We start from the raw sequence: 14358 nt of genomic DNA, 5'->3' as shown, positions 1-14358 counted from the left end.
GATCCCTTTCCATTTTGATGATTGTTTCCTTTGGTTTGAAGCTTTTTAGTTTGATGTAGTCCCATGTGTTCATTTTTTCTGTTGTTTCTGTTGCCTTAGATGATGCATCAGTGAAAATTCTGCTGCGTATGATGTCTGAGATTTTGTTGCCTACATTTTCTTCTAGAATTTTGATGGATTCATGAGTTACATTTAAGTTTTTTATCCATTTTGAGTTTATTCTTGTGTATTTTGTAAGTTGGTGTTCTGCCATTTGACCCAGTGATCTCACTTCTAGGAATATACCCTAAGAAACCTGAAATACCAATCAGAAAGAATATATGTACCCCCATGTTCATAGCAGCACTATTTATAATAGCTAATATCTGGCAACAACCCAAGTGTCCATCAGTAGATGAGTGGATAAAAAAGCAGTGGTACATTAACACAATGGAGTACTATGCAGCTGTAATTATACTAAGAAAAACAAGCCAAGCAGAGAAAGACAGATATCACATGATCTCACTATGTGTGGAATATAATGAACTAAACAAACTGCTGAACAAAATTAACCCAGAGACATAGAGGTGGGGTCCAGACTGACAAGCCTCAAAGGAGGGGGAGAGTTAGGAGGAAGAGATAAACCACAGAACTTGCATGCATGTGTGCATGACCAACAAACATAGACAACAAAGCTAGGAATGGGGTGGGGGGAAGGGGAGGAGGGTGTCAAAGGGGGGAAAATGAGAAACATCTGTAACAAAAACAAATTAATTAAAAAAAATTAAAAGAAAAAGAAAAAAAAGAATAAAGAAAATAATAGAAAAACAAATGCCCTGCTCGACTCTTCACTCTTTCAGCCCGGCTGGCATGTGCTGGGTGGGGCTCCCTCCCAGCAGACTCCTGATTCCCCATCACCCTCATGCCCTGCTGTTGGGGTGCTGATTTCCAGCCAGGCTGGACCTGGTGGGGGAGGGGTGCCTCCTCTTTGCTGGAGGTGGGTTAGAAAGGGCTCCTTCCCAGGCACTGTGCTCCAGTTCCCTTCTCTGGTGCTCTGGTCTGGGATGTCTGTGTGGGGTGAGTCCTGTCTCCCAGGGGCTGCGCTGCCCCTTCCCTCCGGCTTCCAAGCCGCCGCACAGCTGAGCAGGTCAGCTCGCCCCCTCGCTGCTCCCTCTCTGCTCTCCACCCTCTGCTCTCAGGATCCCAGTCAGCTGTCTGCACGTGCTTTCCAGCGAATGCCCTGGGGCTTGGCCTCGGGTACGCCCCCGCCTTTGGAGCACACCAACAGGACTTCTCAGCCTTCAGCCGTCTTGGCTCCTCTCCAGAGTCCCCTTCATCACTCCGTGCAACTTCATCGCTGCTTGGAAGTGGCCATGGTGGGGACATCTCACCATGGTAACCGCGTGTGCGGGTTTGTTCCAGGACAGCTGACGCGCAGCCACGACTGACCAGTACTGGGTGCCGGCAGCCCTGGAAGAGCTGGTGGCCCGTGGCTGTGAGGACCGTCCTGGGCCAGTGTGGGGTGCCTGATCCCGGGGCTCAGCGGGAACGGTCCCCAGGAACGGTCCACGGGAACGGTCCTGTGGAATTAGGCGGGAAGTGGCGTGGGTGTGGCTGGCACGGGATTGGCCGGACGTGGACTGGAAAGTGGGCCAGGGGTCCTCGGCGGTGGCCGAGCTGAGCAGCTCCAGGGGCTGTCCCCAGCCGGAACCAGGGGCGAAGGCCTTCAGTCGCGGCCGCAGCAGCACCTGAGCTGTTTTATGTTCCTAACGGAAATCCTCGCGTTTAGGGTTTTCTTGCCTTTTATTTGGATTCTATGATGTTAGATTACATTTTGTAAATGGCAGTTCTCATCATGTCCTTATCTTGATCAAAAATAGTGTCATTTAAAACGGATACTGGAATAATAATGGAATTGTAGGCTCTGTGGTTTCTAAGCTGTTTCACAGGGAGCAGCCAGCATGTCCTACTTTCTCTGTTGGTCCTCAGGACACCAGCAGGAGGTCTGCTGTGGGCCCTGCTGGGCCGGGCCTGGAGGCACCAGGCAGCAGGCCCCTCGCCGAGGCCTCAGAGGACCAGGCTGGGTGCTCCGTCAGGCTCAGGCCGCTGTCTGTAGCTGAGGCCCTGGCAGCCTCCGATCCAGTTACTGCTCAAGGAGGTGCTTGCTGCCCTTTTGCCTCGTTCAACACCTTCCCCCACCCAGCATGGGCCTACCATATATGTTCTAAGTCATACTCTACACTTTCTCTATAATAAAATTCCTTTTCCTTGGTGATACTTACTCATTCGTAAAGTTCAATACTTACGGACCCTCACAAGGATTCAGTGTAGTGGGTGCTGCTCAACCCAGCGCCAGTGTTTCATCGAGACTAGTTCTGTAAATGCTGCTGCTCCGGGTACTCCCTGGGCCTCTGCGCCCCCTTCCTGTAGCTGGTTTTCCTTTTTCTTCTTTGATTGTACTCATGATTGTCATTATCGTTATTATTTTTCTTGGGTAACTATCTCTTCTATGTTCTTAACTTAATCCATGTCACCCACTGTGCTATTTCCGTAGTAGCTGATGTTCTCCTTTGTCTCAGACTTTTGCACACTTCTTGGAATTCAGTTTCATGTGTTTTATGTTAACTTGACTCCTTTGAGGGCGGGTTGCGGCACAGGGCCACCCCTCGAACAGATTCATGTTGTGTCTGCCAGGACACAGGTGGCGTTGTAACGGATGGATTTCGAGGATGCATGCAATTTTAAAGGTCGGATGTTTTAAATCAAAGTCCAGGGTTATTATTTTTTAACTTCATTCATGAAAGTTGCAGATATAAACAACAGAAGGTCAAGTGTGGTCTCTGAAATAAGCTGACACAAAGTGTGTAGAATCAGGGTACAATTCCATAAAGATGAATAGAAGGTCATTAGGTTAAGAAGAGAGAACATTTTGCACAAATACAAATCAGCTGTGTTTAGCTTTGCGCAAGGCCGGAGAAAAGGCGGAAGGCACCATGGGTAACACATTCAATGTCTTATTGCTACAGTTTCCCAGACAGAGAGATGCCAGGCTAAGTCCATTGCAAGGACTCCTTCCCAGTGTGCCAATTGGGGAAATGATAAGTAACCTCCATTAAACTGAAAAAACCTCAGATTGTGTTCATAATGAGTATTTAAAGTCTACGTTCAATGTTGAAGTATATTTGAAAATTAGCTGAAGTGTTTGGATTTGTTTTATTTGATAAACCATATGTAGTTTACTAAATTTTAAGTGCCAGGAAAAAATAACCCAAACTACGAATCATGTGGCACATAGATAATGCTGTGTGGTCTTGGTGATACTAATTACAGCATTAATCTGTGTGCAAATGGTCATCAATTCATCGTTTTGTACATTCTCCATCCAATTCTTTCCAAACTGCCTGCAATTCCACCATTTCATGGGTCAATAGTTGTTTCCCCACCACTTATAGCTAAATTCCCTTTGTTTTCTTAAAAATTAATGACTGATTTTCTTGTATTTTTAAAATGGAAATATTTTGATTGTGCATTCATTTTTATTAGCTTTATTGAAGCATGACTGGTCACAAAGAACTCACGCATTTAACGTGTGAGTGTGGATGTAGGCACACACCCACAATACCATCACCAGGTCAGGGCTGATACCCGCACTGACAGCGTGTCCTTGGGTCTGTTTGTACACGACGCACTCCGAAGTATTTCCATCCAACACAGTGTCGCCTTCTCCACGACCACGAGAGCAGGAGGACGGTGTTCTCTGCACTGGCCGGGTTCTACAGCGCAGTGAACTGGGGTTTGCTCTGCACGGAGAAGCCAGCCGCACTGTCCCCAGCTCCGCCAGGGCGCTCCCTCCGGAACAGTTACATCCATTGTCTGACATGATACGTGTGTTCAGCGAAACATGTTTGTTATGAAACATGGAGTCACATCCTGACTTCGGTCCTGTGTGACTTTAGGCAAATTCCATATCCTCTCTCATACCATTGAAAGCCTCAGATTTTTGGCAAGACAGGTTTGTGTTTCCGGGGATTACTTGACTAAAAGTGGTTTTGCAGTCATCTTCCTGCTTTCTACCCTGAACATGCCGTAGAGTCGGCGAACGGCGATGGCTCTCCAGTCCCATTAGGATCCCCGCCCTCCTTGCAGTCGCCTGGGCTCTTTGAAGGTCCTTGCTGCTTTCCCGCCCCTCTCCCAGCTCATTCTCGCTTCTGTGCCGCCGTTGCTGTCCACCTGGTGGGAGGTCAGTTTCTGAGTGTTAAGCATAATCCTTTTTCTTGCATTGTGCTGGGTGACTTTCGGTTGCTACACAGTCACAGGCCACATTTGTAGACCCAGAGACTGTTGGTTTCTTCTCCCTCCCCTGCCTTTCTCTTGTATTTCTGATTGTATCTCTTTCTTCAGCCTTTAAGAAGTCGCAAGTTTGGAGATAAGATGGCGGCGGGCAAAACAAGAGGGAGGGTGAGTGTGTGACAGAGTGGCGAGTGTGCGAGAGAGTGTGCATGGACACGAAGGTGGACGACCACACCCGAGCAGTGCAGAGCCGCGGAGCAGAGGGTCCCTGTGCTGTGGATGGAGCACCGGCTACTGCGGTGAACGGCCCTTCAGGGTGCTTCTCCCTGAGCCGTGGGGAGGACCCACCACTTTGGAAGATCCCGGGTCTTCCCTGGGAGGAGGCAGTGGGAGCGGCCAGGGCCCAACAATCTGAGCCCACCAGTGCACCTGGCACCACCGGACCAGTGGACACTCTGTGTCAACACAGACCAGTGCACAGTAGTGGAGCTGCCAAGGTTCTGGTCACAGAAGCCGCAGACAGCTGGGAGCCCAACGCCATCCCCCATAGTAGCAGCCCGATCAGGGTCAAGATATACCCCCAGCAACACAGGCTGGGGAGCAGACATCCATCCCCAGGCAACAGAAGCACAGACCAGCAGCTGAGACCCATCCCCAAACACTACAGCAAAAGCTGAGCAGGGGTTGAGCCCCAGGGGGCAGCAGCACTCCCCAGCCACCAGCGGCGAGACCTGGGCTCCACAGAGGTTTGTGCGACCCACCAGCCCACAAGAGCAGTGGGAAGCTGGAGCCCTAGAGAGACTGGTGTAATCCAACTCCCCGCCCGCTGGACCTGTGGGGTGCGGGGGCGCCAGAGAGGCCGGCATGACCCACAGGCACTGTGCCATCCAGCTACCCGTGGGACCTGCGGGATGCTGAAGCACCAGAGAGTCCTGTGCTACCCAGCAGCCCATAGCATAGGCATAAAGCCAGGTCCCCAAAGGGACTGCAATCCAGTTACACATGGGATCTGCAGAGTGCGGGGGCACCAGAGAGGCCTGTGCGACTCAGCTGCACACAAGATAGGCATAGAGGATGTGAAAATGGAGGTGGAGTGAATGGGAGCTACACAGATGATTTCCCAGGACCAAACAAGAATTACAACTAAAATAAAGATAAATCTTTGGAAAAAAGCAACAGAAAAGGAGCAGGACAGGACCATATAACCAGAGACACTGGTAGGATCTGTGGAGGCATAAGAGGTTGGCAGAATGGGAGCCCAGGGACAGCAGCAGTCTTAGCTGTGAGCAGTGCCCTTGGGGAATAAAGACCAAACTCACTCCACAGCACAGAGAGCCAGGACAGAGCACTAAAAGAGCCACAGACACTCACCTGGGGGCTACGGCTGAAGGAGGGCAGACTGGGTTGGAACTCTGTGGGGACACCCGGGATTTGGAGGGCACTCAGAGTTTTTGCTGAGTTGCAGCCACAAAGGATGGTGACCAGTGTACTCCTTCCCAAAGTTGTGGGGAAAAGCAGCACCCCTGCACACACCTGAAATTCAGCCTTTCCCAGGTGGGGCAAAGAAATGCAAATTGAGGCTCATTAACAACCAGCATCTATCCCACCCTCTGGAAATCCTCTTATGCAGAAAACCAGGGCTACATTCCAAGGCACTGAGTAACTGAGACTACTAGCCACCAGGAAAAAGCTAGAGGATAACTGAACCTTTCCTGGGCTTGCAAATCTACCCAGGACAGTAAGACTTGACAGTGGTGTTTAATGTGGGCCCACCCAGGCTCATCCAAACCCAGTAGAGGGAGCCACCAACACCCACAGGGAAAATTTGGCTGGCTCCGAAACCCACTGAGAGCCAAAATGGTGAAAAAAGAAACAAATCCCAAATGAAAGAATAAGAGAACTCCATCAAAGATGAGGTCAATGAAATGCAGCTAAGCAAATTATCAGAGGTAGAGTTCAGAGCCATGATCTTGAGGAAGCACAACAGCATGACTATGGATATCAGCACCATGAGTAAAGATATGGAAACACTAAAAACCACCCAAGTGGAAATGAAGAATGACATAGCAGAAATGAAAACACATTGGAGGAACTAATCAGAGTAGGGGAAGCTGAGGACCAAATCAGTAAATTAGAAGACAGGGTAGAAAAAAATCAACCAATCAGAAAACCAAAAGGAAAAAACAATTAATAAACAAGAAGACAGTTTAAGAAAATTGTGAGACAACTGGAAACATAATAACATTCGCATCATAGGAGTTCCCCGAAGAGGAAGAAAATGGGCAAGGGTTAGAGAATATATTAGAAGAAATAGTGACAGAAAACTTTCCTAACTTGGTGAAGAAAGAAGGCATTTAACTTCAAGAAGCACAGAGAAGCCCAATAAGAAGGACCCAAACAAACCCACACCAAGACACATAGTAATTAAAATGCGAAAATTAAAGACAAAGTGAGAATTCTAAAGGCAACAAGAGATAAGCAACAGGTTACCAACAAAGGAAACCCCATAAGGCTCTCAGCTAACTTCTCAACAGAAACACTACAGGCCAGCCCTGGCCGGTTTGGCTCAGCGGTTAGAGCGTCGGCCTGCGGTCCAGAGAGACCTGGGTTCAGTTCCCGCTAAGGGCTCGTACTTCGGTTGCAGTTTGTCCCCGGCCCTGGTTGGTCGTGCGGGTGGCAGCCAGTTGATGTGTCCCTTCACGTCGATGTTTCTTACTCTCTCTCCCTTCCTCTCTCTCCCTCCCACTCTATCTGTACAAAAAATGGAAAAATATCCTCGGGTGAGGATAAAAAAAATAATTAAAAAAAAAAAAAAGAAACACTACAGGCCAGAAGAGAGTGGCATGAAGTAATTAAGGTAATAAAAAACAAGTACTGAATACAAGACTACTCTATCCAGAAAGGGTATCATTCAAAATAGAAGGTCGAATAAAGAGCTTCCCAGACAAAAAAAAAAAAAAAAAAAAGGCTAAGGGAATATTTTAACACCAAACCAGCACTGCAAGATATGCTAAAATGACTGCTGTAATCAGTAGAAGAAATAGGAAGAAATATGTAACCACACTAAACAAAAATGCCAATAAATAAGTACATATCAATTATCACCTTAAATGTGAATGGTATGAATACTCCAATAAAAAGACACAGAGTAGCTGACTGGATAAGAAAGTATGACTCACATATATGTTGTTTACAAGAGATACACCCCACAACAAAAGACTCACATATGTTGAAAGTGAAGGGATGGAAAAAAAATTTTCAAGCAAATGGAAAGGAAAAAAGAGCTAGGGTAGCAATACTCATATCTGATAAAGTAGATTTCAAAATGAAGAGCATAACTAGAGGCAAAGAAGGCCACTACGTAATACTAAAAGTATCTATCCAACAGGAAGATATAAACTTGGTAAACATATATGCACCCAATATAGGAGCACCAACATATATTAAAAATCTTCTGGAGGACTTTAAAGGAGAAGTCAACAGCAATACAATCATAGCAGGGGACTTCAACACCCCGCTGACATCACTGGATAGATCCTCCAGACCAAAAATTAACAAGAAAATACAGACTCTAAATGAAGCACTAGATCAAATGGATTTAATAGATATCTACAGAGAATTATACCACAAAACTACAGAATTCACATTCTTCTCAAGTGCACATGGGACATTCTCAAAGATTGACTACATGTTAGTGCAAAACTAAGTCTCTACAAGTTCAAGAATATTGAAATTATATCAAGCATCTTCTCAGATCACAAAGGCATGAAACTAGAAATCAATTGCAACAAGAACATGCAAAGACATTTGATAACATGGAGGCTAAATAACATGTTATTGAACAATGAATGGGTTACCATGGAAATAAAAAAATTCTAAACTTCCTGGAAACCAATGAAAATGAACACACAGCAACACACAATCTATGGAATGCAGCAAAAGCAGTTCTGAGAGGGAAGTTCATAGTACTACAGGCCTACCTCAAGAAACAAGAAAATTTTTAGTAAACTATCAAACCTCACAACTTAAAGACCTATAAAGCAAACAAAAAGAAAACCCCAGAGCAAGTAGAAGGAAGGAAATAGTAAAGATCAGAGCAGAAATAAATGACCTGGAGACCAAAATAACAATTTAAAGGATCAATGAAACAAATAGCTGGTTCTTTGAAAAGAGAAACAAGATTGATGGACCCTTAGCTAGACTCACCAAGAAACAAAGAGAGAGAACCCAAAAACACAAAATCAGAAATGAAAGAGGAGAAATAATAACTGACACCACAAAAATACAAGGATTGTTCACAAATATTATGAACAACTATATGGTAACAAATTTGACAGTCTAAGCAAAATGGACAAATTTCTAGAAACACATAGTCTCCCAAAACTTGACCGGGAAGAGACAGAAAACTTGAACAAATCAATAACAACAAAACAAATTGAAGAAGTAATCAATACTCTCCCAGCAAAGAAAAACCCAGGCCCTAACAGCTACACAGGAGAATTTTACTGAACATTCAAAGAAGAACTAATACGCATTCCCCTAAAACTGTTTCAAAATATTCAAGAAGAAGGAAGACTTCCAAACTCGTTTTTTGAGGCCAGCATAATTCTAATTCCAAAACCAGGAAAAGATACTACAAGGAAAGAAAACTACAGGCCAATATCCTTGATGAACATAGATGTCAAAATCCTGAACAAAATACTAGTAAATCAAATCCAAAAATACATCAAAAAAATTATTCACCATGACCAAGTGGGATTCATCCCAGGGATGCAAGGCTGGTACAATATTCACAAATCAATAAATGTGATACACCACATAAACAAAATGAAAGATAAAAATCATATGATCATATCATAGACTCTGAAAAAGCATTCAACAAAATCCAGCACCCATTTCTGATAAAAATGCTCAGCAATCTGGGAATAGAGGGATCATATCTCAACATAATAAAGGCCATATATGAAAGACCTACAGCCAGCATCATACCCAATGGGCAAAATCTAAAAGCATTTCCTTTAAAAGCAGGAACCAGACAAGGATGCCCACTTTCACCACTCTTATTTAACATGGTACTGGAAGTCTTAGCCACAGCAATCAGACAGGAAGAAAAATTAAAGGGATCCAAGTTGGAAAGGAGGAAGTGAAACTGTCATTATTAGCAGATGACATGATACTATACGTAGAAAACCCCAAAGACTCCATCAAAGATTTACTGGACTTAATAAATGAATTTGGAAAAGTAGCAGCATACAAAATTAACATCAAGAAATTGATGGCATTCTTATATACCAATGATGAACTCACAGAAAGAGAAACTAAAAAATAATTGTATTTACCATCGTGGCAAAAAAAAATTAAGATGTGTAGGAATAAACTTAACCAAAGAAATAAAAGACCTATTCTCAGAAAACTACAGGTCATTGAAAAAAGAAATAGAGGAAGATATAAAAAACTGGAAGCACATACCCTGTTCATGGATTGGAAGAATTAACATCATTAAAATGTCCATACTACCCAAAGCAATTTATAGATTCAATGCAATCCCCATCAAAATACCAACAGCATACTTCACAGAACTAGGACAAATACTTCAAAAGTTCATATGGAACCAAAAAAGACCTCGAATAGCCACAGTAATCTTGAAAGAGAAGAACAAAGTTGGAGGGATCACATTACCAGATTTAAGGTTATACTACAAAGCCACTGTAATCATAACAGCCTGGTACTGGCACAAGAACAGGCATACAGACCAGTGGAACAGAACAGAGAACCCAGAAATGGACCCAAGACAATTATATTTGACAAGGTGGCAAGAGCATACAGTGAATGCCTCTTTAATAAATGGTGTTGGGAAAATTGGACAGCTACATGCAAAAAAATGAAACTAGACCATCAACTTCTACCATACGCAAGAACAACCTCAAAATGAATAAAAGACTTAAATGTGACTCATGAATCCATAAAAGTCCTAGAAGAAACTGTAGGCAACAAAATTTCAGACATCATATGCAGCAGAATTTTCACTGATACATCACCTAAGGCAACAGAAACAAAGGAGAAAATGAACACATTGGATTACATCAAACTAAAAACCTTCTGCACAGAAAAAGAAACAACCACCATAATGGAAAGGCAACCCACTCTATGGCAGGGCATAATTGCAAAAAATACATTGAATAAGGGGTTAATTTCCAATATATAGAGAGTGCTCGTACAACTCAACAATAGGCAGACAAAGAACCCAATTAAAAAATGGGCAGAGGAACTAAATAGACACCTCTCCAAACACGACATACAAATGGCTAAGAGACATATGAAGAAATGCTGAACATTACTAATCATCAGAGAGATGCAAATTAAAACAACAGTGAGGTGTCACCTCACACCTGTCAGAATGGCCGCCATCAACAAATCATCAAACAACAAGTGTTGGCGAGGGTGTGGAGAAAAGGAGACTCTAGTACACTGCTGGTGGGAATGCAGACTGGTGCAGCCACTATTGAAAACAATATGGTGTTACCTCAAAAAATTAAAAATTGAACTGCCATTTGACTCAGTGATCCCACTTCTAGGAATATACCCTAAGAAGCCTGAAACACCAATCAGAAAGAATACATGTACCCCCATGTTTGTATTAGCATTATTTACAATAGCTAAGATCTTGAAACAGCCCAAATGTCCATCAGTAGACGAATGGATGAAAAATCTGTGGTACATATACACAATGGAGTACTATGCAGCTGTAAGAAAGAAAGATCTCTTATCCTTTGAGATGACATGGAGGGACCTGGAAAGTATTATCCTCAGCGAAACAAGCCAAACAGAGAAAGACAAATGTCACATGATCTCACTTATTTGTGGAATATAATGAACATAACAGTCTGAGGAACGGGGTAGTCCCAGAGATGTGGAAGTGAGATACAGACTGACAATCCCCAGAATAGAGGGTGGTGGGAGAGAGATAAACCACAGAACTTATATGCATGTATGCATGAAGAATGTACATGGACAACAAAGCTGGGCACAGGGCAGGGACGATGAGGTTGGGGGTATCGGGGAAAAAAGGAGAAACATCTGTAACTATAATGAATAAATAAATAAATAATAATTAATTAATTAATGAAACCTGTAAAAAAAACAGAGTAAAATGTTGGCTACCAGGGGATGGGGTCTGGGGGGATAAAATTGATGGTGTTAAGGGCACAAACTATAACATAGCTATTAAGCCATCAAAATCTAATGCATAATATAATAAGAATAGCAATAATATTTTTTGGTACAATAATGTAAATATTGCTTCAATGCAATCATGTTAAAATATATAAATGTATCAAAGTAACACACTGTACAATTACATTTACTAAACATAATGTCAAATTTATTGAATAAAAAATCATACAACTGTAAAAAAAAACAAAGAAGTCTCAAGTTTGACTTCCAGAAACTGGGAAGACTCTCTTTCTCATATATGTACACAGAGATAGAGTGTACTGTCTGTGCATATTGATACCCAAAGGAGAGGTGCTCTATAATATACAACATAGCCGGTCAGTTTGAATTTCAGATAGACAACAGATAACTCTCTAGTGTGTGTCCCAAATGCTGCACTGGATATGCTTGTACTTAAAGATCACTTGTTGTTTATTTAAAATTCAATTTGAACAGTGAGTCTTGTATTTTATTGGCTGAAGCTGGCCAGTTTAACTTAAGTAATTTTTACAGGTCTGCCTAATAAATGTATTTTTCAACCGAACGATGTTTAAAATCATTTCATAATTTTGAAAGTTAAAACGTTCAGTTGCCCACAAGGAGATGCAAACATTTACATCAAGAAAATTAGAAACCACCAAATTTAACCTGACAAAATGCTTATTGACATACATTAACCTTGTCCCCAGAAAACTAGCTATTTTCACTTTTATAATAATTATTATCATATGGTATTATTTATTATAACTTTTCTCTAATACATTTTATCAGAATTAAAAACACAGATATTTACTTACAAGTAGGTGAATGGCCACCTTATATTAAATCAATACACTGAGTTATCGTAAAATCCTTGGACATTTTACTGATTTTCCGGAGCAACAGATAATACAAAAGAAAAACCAAATGCAAGAAGTGTGTGTGAGACACAGGTGCTAAATCTGAGGCTACTGAGTGGGGGATGGGAAACAAAGCGTGATTTTTTCCTTTCCCTAAAAGTAGTTCTATGGCAGAACGATTTCACCTGTGTGTCAACAGAAAGCCATTTTTACATAGACGTTATCTTTTAAGTTATATAATTCATAATGAAAAGTGGCTATCATGTATTGCTAAACCTTTTCAATAATAATAATTTTAAGAAATCAAATACCAAAAACCAGAACACATCCACAGGCTTAGCTTCCTGCCCTCAGACATCGCGTTACGATGACCCCTAGTGGTGAAGCCAGGCAAGCGGGCCTCGCTGGCACAGCGGCGCCCAGACCCAAGCAGGGGAGGTTTGAATCCAGCGGCAGGTGTACAAACTCCTGGCTCTCACGTCAGTCCACGAGTTTCTCTGCATTGAACTCAGGCAAACTGGGAAATGCTTTCATTCACTCAGCACAGTCAGGATATGAAACTTACTAAACTACCACAAAAACAAAAGCAAAAAGCCTTGGGTTAATTATATTTCTATCCAGTCCAATGTTTTAAATTCTGGCTTCTTAGCCAGGCGGGTGTTGATATGACTTTTGATTCCGCACGGGCTTATACATTCACAGAGCCTGAGAAATACAAGGTACTTCAGAAATCACCTGATTCAAACCTTCATTTCGGAAACAGAACGTGGAGCAAAGACGGGCCGGTCGGCCTGCGTGCACCGGCACACCGCATCGTCGCCCAACGTCAGTCCACGGTCTCTGCTGAAGATTGCAGTGCTTGCGGGAGAGGAAGAGGGACAGAAATGTGACTCTGTATGGGACCTCATACTCATTAAGAAAATCTACAACTCTCCTGAAGAGAGGGATTCATCTTATCCACTCCAGAATATATTCCTATCCCAAGAGGCAAGAAATAAGGCCTTACATTTTTATAAATGTTAAGGTACAGCTAAGCACATATATCAATGACAAATAGAACTTGGATAATTTGAAAAAATGAATTTAATAACCCTAAGTCATTATGTTATAATAACAAGATCAAGAAATATAACAATATAATATTCTGAAAATGTAGATTTCATTGGCATAGAGAATATTTTACAATACCTTTAGTATAGAGTCTTAGTGAGAGCTAAATATATATATTTATCCTCACCCGAGGACACTTTTTTTTTTTTTTTTTTTTTGCAACTGTCTTCAGATAGAGAAAGAGGAAGAGAGGGAGGGAGAGAGAGAGAGAGAGAAACAATGATGTGAGAGAGACACAACAAGTGGTTGCCACCCACACGACCCCAACTAGGGCCGGGGACAAACTGCAACCAAGGTACATGCCCTTAGTGGGAACCGAACCTGGGACTCTCTGGTCCATAAGCCAACACTCTAACTGCTGAGCTGAACTGGCCAGGGCAGCTAATAAATATTTAAATAATTATGATGTGATAACAGGTTTTCAAGTTTAAAAACTTGAGGACATTGGAGAGAGGATTCAAATTCTGAATAGGAAACTGAACTAATATCTATAAACCCCCACATAGGATTTACAATTTATGCATTATTTTATTTAAAATAAGCAGATTTCAAATATATTTTTCTGCTCCTGGTCAGTATGCCAAATCATGAAACTTCATGGTTTTAACTTCATTAAAAATTTTTTTTTAATCCTAACCCAAGGATATCTGTTTGCATTCATCATCAGATAGAGCAGGAGGGAGAGAGGGAAGAAGAGAGAGAGAAAAATCGATGTGAAAGAGACACATTGACTGGTTGCCACCCACAAGACCCCAACCGGGGCCAGGGACAAACTGCAAGTGAGGTACGTGCCCTTAGCGGGAACCAAACCCAGGAGTCTCTGGTCCGCGGGCTGATGCTCCAGCCGCTGAACCAACCCGGCCAGGGCTTTAACTTCATTTTGAAATAGAAATGTTTGAATGACTCTGCTGATAGGGTAATATACATA

This window comes from Molossus molossus, unplaced genomic scaffold, assembly GCF_014108415.1.
Source record: "Molossus molossus isolate mMolMol1 unplaced genomic scaffold, mMolMol1.p scaffold_m16_p_16, whole genome shotgun sequence".
NCBI classification, from domain to species: Eukaryota; Metazoa; Chordata; class Mammalia; order Chiroptera; family Molossidae; genus Molossus; species Molossus molossus.
The sequence above is the reverse complement of the archived record's forward strand: the minus strand, read 5'-3'. Positions refer to the sequence as shown.